The 9,250-nt window shown below is 43.9% G+C and overlaps 1 pseudogene; it reads right to left on the bottom strand.

Annotated features, from left to right (window-relative positions):
* Positions 1–270: 270 nt before the first annotated feature.
* Positions 271–388, bottom strand: LOC126290018 (5S ribosomal RNA; annotated as a pseudogene).
* Between the last annotated feature and the right edge of the window lie 8,862 nt (positions 389–9,250).

Below are 9,250 nucleotides of genomic sequence, written 5' to 3'. Positions count from 1 at the left end.
ATGTAGATGTAGACGTAGATGAGGTCATCAGTACCCTAGAGCTTAGAACTACTTAAACCTTACTAACCTAAGGACATCACACACATCCATGCCCGAAGCAGGAGTCGAATCTGCGACCGTAACGGTCGCGCGGCACCAGACTGTAGCGCCTAGAACCGCTCGGCCACCCCGGCCAGCTCTCCCAGTCGTTATGATGGTTTTCTGTGACCGGAGCCGCTACTATTTGGTCGAGTAGCTCCTCCATCACGAGGCTGAGTGCACCCCGAAAACTGGCAACAGCGCATGGTGGCCCGGACGGTCACCCATCCAAGTGCAGGCCGCGCCCGACAGCGCTTAACTTCGGTTATCTGACGGGAAACGGTGTATCCACTGCGGTAAGGCCGTTACCCTTGCGGAGTATGTGGACGTCGTTTAACTTGTCACTTTTTAGTACGATCACCATCTTTGCCCACAGCATTTTTCCATCTCAAATTAGAAGATGTTTCACTGTATGTCAAAAATCATGGTCCTGAAACTTCCCCGCACATTACACTGTGTGCCGGACCGAGACTCGAACTCGGGACATTTGCCTTTCGCGGGCAAGTGCTCTGCCAACCGAGCTACCCAAGCACGTCTCACGACCCGTACCCACATCTTTGATTCCGCCAGTACATCGTCTCCAACATTCCAAGCTGTGGGGTCGGGTCTTAAGTAGTGCTTGCGTAGCTCAGTTGTGAGAGCACTTGCCCGAGAAAGGTAAAAGTCCGGCACAGAGCTTTAATCTGTCAGGAGGTTTCGTATCAGCGCACACTCCGTTGCAGAGTGGAAATCTCATCTGGAATCATGGTCCTGCTTCCTCGGCCACTGGCGCACGGAATTTTTCGAAGTCTCCGCGTCTTCAAAGTGATGCTCTCGTTCAGCTGCTGGAGTTGGCCGAACAGAAGGAAGTCTCAAGGTGCAACGCATCAGATGCAACTGTTTTCTTTGTCTCTTTATTGTGCTCGGCCTACGTTTTCGATACCCAGCGTGCACAAATCTTGGAGCAGCCCAGTTTTTCAATAATAGCCATCACACTGCGTTTACCGTTGGATCACTGGCGACACGATTCATCTGTTGTTACCTCTCGGTCGTCACGGATGTTGTGTGAAGTCACTGAAGCCGCTGGTCGACCATTCTGCATTGCATCAGCTAACCGTGTCTGTCCTTCTGATCCTGCACAGCGATACGCTCACTATCCAACCGAGCTGACGTCAACCGTAGCGTCTGCGTACACTTTCTTTAGAGTTTCATGATTGTGGTTGGTCTTTTTCCAAACGCAGTAAGGAATTAAGCCACAGAATACTGTCTTAGACTTAAGAGAATGTCGGTCATTTTCTAAATTTGGATAGTGCTCTCTTCTGTTGATTTAGGACGCTGCTACTACAATAGAGTGTAGAAGAAGATTAGCGGAAATGCACCATATTTATGATTACTACGTTACCAACGCAGTGAGGGAGAAATAAAGAAGAGGTAATACTTCCTGACTGGCCATCGTAGGAACATTCTATAGAGTTCCCTTCTCCTGTACATGTTTGATCTGAAAGCAAATAAATCACTAGCTCCGTATTGGATCCCAGTTCGGTTTTTCAAAGAGTACTCCACGGTATGGGTCCCTTACCTGTCTTGCATTAATCCTGATTCTCTCTCCTAGCACAAAGTTCCAAGCGACTGGAAAAAAGGGTGGGTGACTCGTGTATATAAGATGGGTAAAAGAACGGACCCGTAAAATTACAGACCATCACCCCCATTCTCAGTTCGAATATAAAAGACTTTCTCGAGACTGAGAACATTATGTCCATGAATCAGCATCATTTTACGAAACACCGCTCGTGCGAAACTCAGCTTACCCGTTTCTAACACGATATACTGCGAACTATGGATGAAACGCAACAGGCTGAATCCATATTTCAAGATTTCCGGAAATCAATGAACACGGTGCCCCACTGGAGGGTGTTAACGAAGGTATGAACGTATGGGATACATTCACAGGCATGTGAGTGGCTCGAAGACTTCTCAAGTAATATAACTCAGTATGTTGTTCTCGATGGCTCGTGTTCATCAGAGAGTACATGGTACCCTCCGCCGAGCACCGTACTGTGGCTTGCAGACGTCTATATGCATGTAGATGTGGATGACCTTAGAACGAATTTACCGGCAGTGGCTCATAATTCTTCAGGGACAAATTTAGAATGGCAACGAAAATAAGACTGTATAAGAGTACTGTGTTGTAGAATATACTGTATTGGGCCTGACGAGTAAAACAAGAGACAATGAAGTACAGGCAGTCCAGAACAAATCCTTACAATGGATCCTGAATGGAAGCCGATATTCGAAAATAACAAACTTATTCACGACTCTCGCGTGAACCTGCTGGACATAGGAAACGGACTACAATTCTAGGCAAGAGGATCGACCTAGTCCGTGAGATTCAAACAATGGAATAAATAAGAACAACGAATCTACGCTAACGGCACAGATAAGGGTTCCAAAGCCGGTAGCTCGGAATGTGTCAAACAAAAGTTCTAAAACAGTACGATCGAAGGTAAAATTACGATTCCCCCTGTGGCTTCTCCAATTCTTCGCTAAATTTTAATGAAGAGTGACCAAAACTTCACTTTACACGATAATGAGAAGTGAAGGTCGCCCGAAGACGATGGGACTTCGACAACATATGGAAGAGAAAGGCTTCTAATTCATCGGGTGGTCGCCCTGAAGCAGAGTGAGGGGAACGAGACCTGGCGGAATAATATTAAGTTGTTCCTGAGAAAACAAGAAAGTCAACTGGGTACAAGTTGCAGCGCCGAGATGGTCAGACTACGTGAGGAATACAAGACGCGGTAAATTCCGTTAACAGCTGCAGACGACAGGTGAAATGGTGATGGTACCAGGCGCGAGCTGTAGGAACGGGTCTTGTGGACGCTGTAACACGAGGAACGGACTCGCAAAACTTCCATACAGCCAAAGTGCATTAGCCAGTTCACGGCGTTCAGTCAACAATAACCTAAATAATCCTCCCTCTCGACGTTCGCCGTTTTAGCACCAGTAAGACGTCTCCAGTTTCCCGCGCGATCCATTCTTTCATTGTACACCTTTTTTCGCACCAGCGAACATCTCTGGATTCTGTCTGCAAACATTAAATTCTAAAGGCGTGCCTCCAAAATTCTTCTAGAATTATTTTACGATCTCGCTGGATTTATTCTGAGAACTTCACTACTTTGAAAGTCATGTTCGGCATTTCGGAATGTATCCTGTTTCTTGTGTGTATATCTACCTCGCCATCTCGGAAGCAACTCTCACTTCTCCTTACTACAATTTACCGAAATTGGTTAAAAAAAACTATCTGGCTATGTTTTCATCTGACCAATCAGGGTCTCAATGTTAACCGTATATCGGATTGTCAAGCCATATGGCAGTTGACGGTCAGCTTCGCATCCTCACCCCCACCCCACACCCCCTGTCCGAGGTGTCTCCAGACACGTCTTCACTGGTTCAAAAAATAGCTCTGACATAACTTCTGAGGTCATCAGTCCTCTAGAACTTGGAACTACTTAAACCTAACCAACCTAAGAACACCACACACATCCATGCCTCTTCGCTGGTCATCACGACTCAGTCCTTAGGTTAGTTAGGTTTAAGTAGTTCTAAGTTCTAGGGAACTGATGACCTAAGATGTTAAGTCCCATAGTGCTCAGAGCCATTTTTTGAACTCAACCTCTGACAGGAAGTTCGCCGGACCTCTTCCCAGTTGAGAACATTTGGAGCACTATGGGCGAGGCTATCCGACCAGCTCGAGATTTAGACTATCTAACACGTAATGTAGGGGCTGATTAGTAATCAGAACGTCCTCGGTTCCTGGTTTGAACCCCGCCAATGCTTAATTTTTTAATAAAAATTATCAGCAGTGTCGCCGAAGACTTCTGCCGTAAGACGTCACCTTTCAGCCAATAGCCTTCTCAAGGACGGCGAAGAAGAGGATAGAGGTACGAGGGCAGAGAGTGAGTTACCGCCAACAGTTGAATGATGATAGGGTTGTTCTCATAAAAATCGCCAGCAAACCAACACCGACAACAATAGTTCAGGTACACAGGCCGAGCACGCAAGCTGAAGATGAAGAGGCAGAAGAGGTACGTGAGGATATTGAACGGTTAATTCAGTACGTAAAGGGAGATGAAAACAGAATAGTCATGTGGCACTGGTATGAGGGGGAAGGAAGTGAAGAAGGAGTTAATGGGAAATATGGGCTTGGTAGTAGGAATGAGAGAAGAGGAAGACTAATTGAGTAGTACAATAAGTTTCAGTCAGTAATGGTGAATACTCTGTTCAAGAATCACAAGAGGCAGAAATACTCTTGGAAGATGCCGGGGTATACGGGAAGATTTCAGTTAGATTACATCCTGGGCAGACAGAGATTCCGAAATCAGATACTGGATTGTAAGGTGTAATCAGCAGCAGACATAGACTCAAAATACAATTTAGTTGTGTTGATGAGGAGGCTATAGTTTAAGAGACTACATAGGAAGTATCAATGCGCAAGGAAGTGGAATACGGAATTACTACGGAATACAGAGATACGCATGAAGTTCTCTGAGGCCTTAGATACTGTGATAAGGAATAGTTCAGTAGGCAGTTCAGTTGATGAGGAATGGACGTTTCTAAAAAGGACAATCACAGAAACTGGAAAAAAAACATGGGTTCAAGGAAATAGCTGTGAGGGAACCATGGATAGTAAAAGATATACTTCATTTGACAGATGAAAAAAGGAAGTATAATAATGTTCAAGGAAATCAGAATGCAGAAATACAAGTCAGTTATGAATGAAATAAACAGGAGGTGCATTGAAACTAAGTCGAAATGGCTGGATGAAAAATAGGAGTAAATCGAAAAAGAAATGATGGTCGGAAGGACCGATCTAGCACTTAGAAAAGTCAAATCAACCTTTGGTGAAAATAAAAAATACTAAGAGTGCAATGGGAACTTCACTGTTAGATGCAGAGGATAGAGCGGATAGGTTGAAATATTACAATGAAGGCCTCTATAGAAGTACTTCTTGCTGATGACGGGATGAAGAAGAAACAGGAGTCGGTATGGAAGAGAGAGGGGATCTAATATTAGAATCAGATTTGAAAAGATCGTTGGAAGAATTAAGATCGAATAAGGCAGAAGCGATAGTTAACATTTCATCAAAATTTCTGAAGTCATTGCCGGAAGCGGCAACAAAACAGTTAACGTTCATGTGCAGATTGTATGAGTCTGGCGATGTATCATCTGGCTTTCGGATGTACATCATCCACACAATTCCGAGGATATGAAGAGCCGACAAGTACGAGAATCATCGCACAATCAGCTTAATAGCTCATACAGCCAAGCCTCTGACAATGACAATGTACCGAAGAATGGAAAAGAAAACTGAAGATTTGTTAAATGCCGATCAGTCTGCCTTTAGGAAACGTAAAGGCATCTGAGAGCCATTTCAGACGTTGCGGTTGATAATGGAAGGAAGACTTACGGAAAATCAAGGCAAGTTCGTACGATTTTTCGACCTGTACAAATCATTAGACAATGTAAAATGGTGCAAAATGTTCTACATACCGAGGAAAGAGAGGTAACATGTATAGGAACCAAGAAGAAACAGTAAGCGAAATCTGATTAAAAAAGATGTAAAATAGGGGTGTAGTTTTTCGCCCCTGCTGTTCAATCTGTACACTGAAGAAGCAATGACGGAAATAAAGGAAAGGATAACGAGTGGAATTGAACTCCAGGACAAAAGGATATCAATGATAAGACTCTGTGATGACATCCTCAGTGAAAGTGAAGAAAAGTTACAAGATCTGCTGAATGGAACTCACATTTTAATGAGATCAGAACATGAACTGAGAGTAAACCGAAGGAAGATGAAAGTAATGAGAAATAGCAGAAATGAGAACAGTGAGAAACTTAAATCAGGATTGAGGGTCACGAAGTAGATGAAGTTATGAAATTCTGCTACCTAGGCAGCAAAGTAACGCATGACGGATGAAGCAAGAAGGACATAAAAAGCAGACTAGCACCGGCAAAAAGGTCATTCATGGCCAAGCGAAGTCTACTAGTATGAAATATACGCTTTAATTTGAGGAAAATATTTTTGAGAATATATGTTGATTCACAGCATTGTATGGTAGCGAAACATGGACTTGGGTAGACCGGAGAAGAGGAAGAAAATCGAAACATTTGAGATGTGGTGCTAGAGATGAATGTTAAAAATTAGGTGGACCGATAAGGTAAGGAATCAGGAAATTCTCCTCAGATTGAGTAAGGAAAACAAAAAGAAAAGAACAACGTGGTAGGACACCTGTTAAGACTTCACGGAATACGTTCCACAGTACTATAGGAAGCTGTAGAGAGCAAAATATGTAGACGAAGACAGAGATTACAAAAGATCCAGCAAATAATTGAGGATGTATGTTGCAAGTGCTACTCTGAGATGAAGAGGCTGGCAAAGGAGACAAGAATCCGTGGCGAGCCGCATCATACCAGTGTATTGACTGATGACTCACAACAAAAGAACAACGCCAGTTGTACCGAATTTATCACGATATCCCTCAGGATAACATCCAACAACTCTATCAAACTACGTGAAGTCGAATAGCTGCTTGCATAACGACCAGAGACGAACCAAAACGTTTTTGACTTGCTCTGTTTGTATTCTCTTGAATAAATGATACTATTTTTGTGAAATTGTAAAGATTTGTTCTTCTGTACATGTACATCATGTCTACCTATTCCGTAACATTAGGCTAATTTCCTTCGTGGTGGATCGTTTCTCTCTCTCTCTCTCTCTCTCTCTCTCTCTCTCTCTCTCTCCCTCTCTATCTATCTCCTCTCTCTCCCCATACAACAGTATAAAGACCTCGGCTGTAAATAGTGGTAAGGGACAGTCGGTGAGAAACAGTTGTATTGGACGTAAAACATGAGTGGTGATGTGCATTGTTCGTATTAGCTAACGTTTGTCCGATAAACCGAGAAATGGCAGCTCTGTCTCTTGTATCACATTGTCGCTAACGGCAACTTTGTCTAGATGTATGCATATAAACAGGGAAAGTGTCAAAAAGATCCCTGCCAGTAGTAGCAATGTATCGGGTGTTCGTGCAAGAGAAACGCTTTTCTGGGACAACCTGTACAAATCAAATGGCTTTGAGCACTATGGGATCTAACATCTGACGTCATCAGTCCCCTAAAATTTAGAACTACTTAAACCTAACTGACCTAAGGACACCACATACATCTACGCCCGAGGCAGGATTCCAACCTGTGACCGTAGCGGTCGCGCGGTTCCAGACTGAAGCGCCTAGAACCGAATTTGTACAAAACCGAAGATGATGTGAATAATTATTACTCACGTCCTGAAAATATTCCTAAACAGAACTTCGCTTCGAAAGTTGTTGCAAACCAGGTAAATGTGAATAATTTTTAAGCAAGTAAATAATAGTAAAATTATGGGTGGATTATGTTACAGTGCGATGGCACATTGTTAATGTGCTGCAGCAGGTCGAAAATAAAATTAATTTTATGTTGTGCTGAATCACAAAGCAGATTAATTTTTGAGGTTGTTAAAGTGTAGTGTTGCAAAAATTGGTAATGCAAATCTTAGTAACATAAACTGAAACGACGCGCGAGATTAGCCTGGCGGTCTATGGCGCTGCTGTCATGGACTGTGAGGCTGGTCCCGGCGGAGGTTCAAGTCCTCCCTCGGGCATCGGTGTGTGTGTTTGTCCTTAGGATAATTTAGGTTAAGTAGTGTGTAACCTTAAGGACTGATGACCTTAGCAGTTAAGCTCCATAAGATTTCACACACACACACACATGAACTGAAACAGTAGTGACCTTTTGAATTTGTATTTTAAGAGGTTTCACAGTAATGTTCAGTTAACTTACTCAGCATGTAAACAGTGGAAGGTCCCGGCCTAACCACGTTAAGTGGCCGCAGTTTACAAGTAAACAAGGTTAAGTACACACTGACTTATTTTTAAAAATAATTTTTTGGATCTAATTGGCAATTTTAAAAATATGTCAGTACGCTAGATTATCGGAAAACATTGTACTATCTGAATAAAGAAAGTTACTAAATAATGTACCTGAAATATTTTATTGATGAGACTTTATCGAAATTTTATTGAGCAATTTCTCGAAACAACCAACTTGTCCCTTACTGTTGTTAACAGACTAGGTCTTCATTGCTTCTCTAATGCTGTCAGCAAAACGCCGACGTCACATTTATTGGATCTCATTGAACCTAAAATAACATTGGTCGGTGTTAAGAAAGAGTGAGGGAAATATGGAAGACTATTTGTAGATTAAACGGCTTGCTGGCATTTGGTAGCCCATCAAGAATCGGCGAAAAGCTTTTGGGGTACGTGTTTTCCTGCTGTTAGTTGCAGAGAAACGGGGCCACGTGTCCTTACGCTCTGTGTTTAGCCGGTCGTGGCAATGTCCAGTGAGGCCTCTCTCTACCCAGCCATTACTCGCTGCCACTCATATTGGGATTGTTGGTAGCCATGCATATTGCATCCACAGCTATATTGGAAGTAATCGTGCTTCTTGAAACTTGATAACTGAAAATTATGACAGTGGTTCGCTTGAGCCGATCTGTTGTACTGTTTCAACCGAACAGAGCGCTATGTGGATCCTAAGGGGCCTTCCGGTTTCTCTAACGTAGACGTTTACAACTTGAAAGCCAACTGTTGTCGTCTTTGTGTCACTACTCAGGCCCACCCGGTTAGCGGTGCTGGATTGGGAAGGAGCGCCTGGTCCCCGGCGCGAATCCGCCCGTCGGACTTGTGTCGAGGTCCGGTGAGCCGGCCAGTCTGTGGATGGTTTTTAGGCGGTTTTCCATCTGCTTCGGCGAATGCAGGCTGGTTCCCCTCATTCCGCCTCAGCTACACTATGTCGGCGATTGCGGCGCAAACAAGTTCTCCATGTACGCGTACACCACAATTACTATACCACGCAAACATAGGGGTTACATTCGTCTGGTGTGAGACGTTCCCTGGGGGTCCACCGGGGGCCGAACCACACAATAACCCTGAAAGAGTCGTTCGCTGTGGAGCGTCGAAGGGGTGGACTGTGGTAGTCGACGTGGGTTTGTGGGCCACTGTGGCTGTAGGGGGACGGAGCCTCTCCGTCGTTTCTAGCCCCCCCCCCCCCCCCCCCGTTAACATACAATACTATACAATACAATACAATCACTAATATATGT

This window comes from Schistocerca gregaria, chromosome 1, assembly GCF_023897955.1.
Source record: "Schistocerca gregaria isolate iqSchGreg1 chromosome 1, iqSchGreg1.2, whole genome shotgun sequence".
Lineage (NCBI taxonomy): Eukaryota > Metazoa > Arthropoda > Insecta > Orthoptera > Acrididae > Schistocerca > Schistocerca gregaria.
This window is presented reverse-complemented; position numbering and strand designations above follow the sequence as displayed.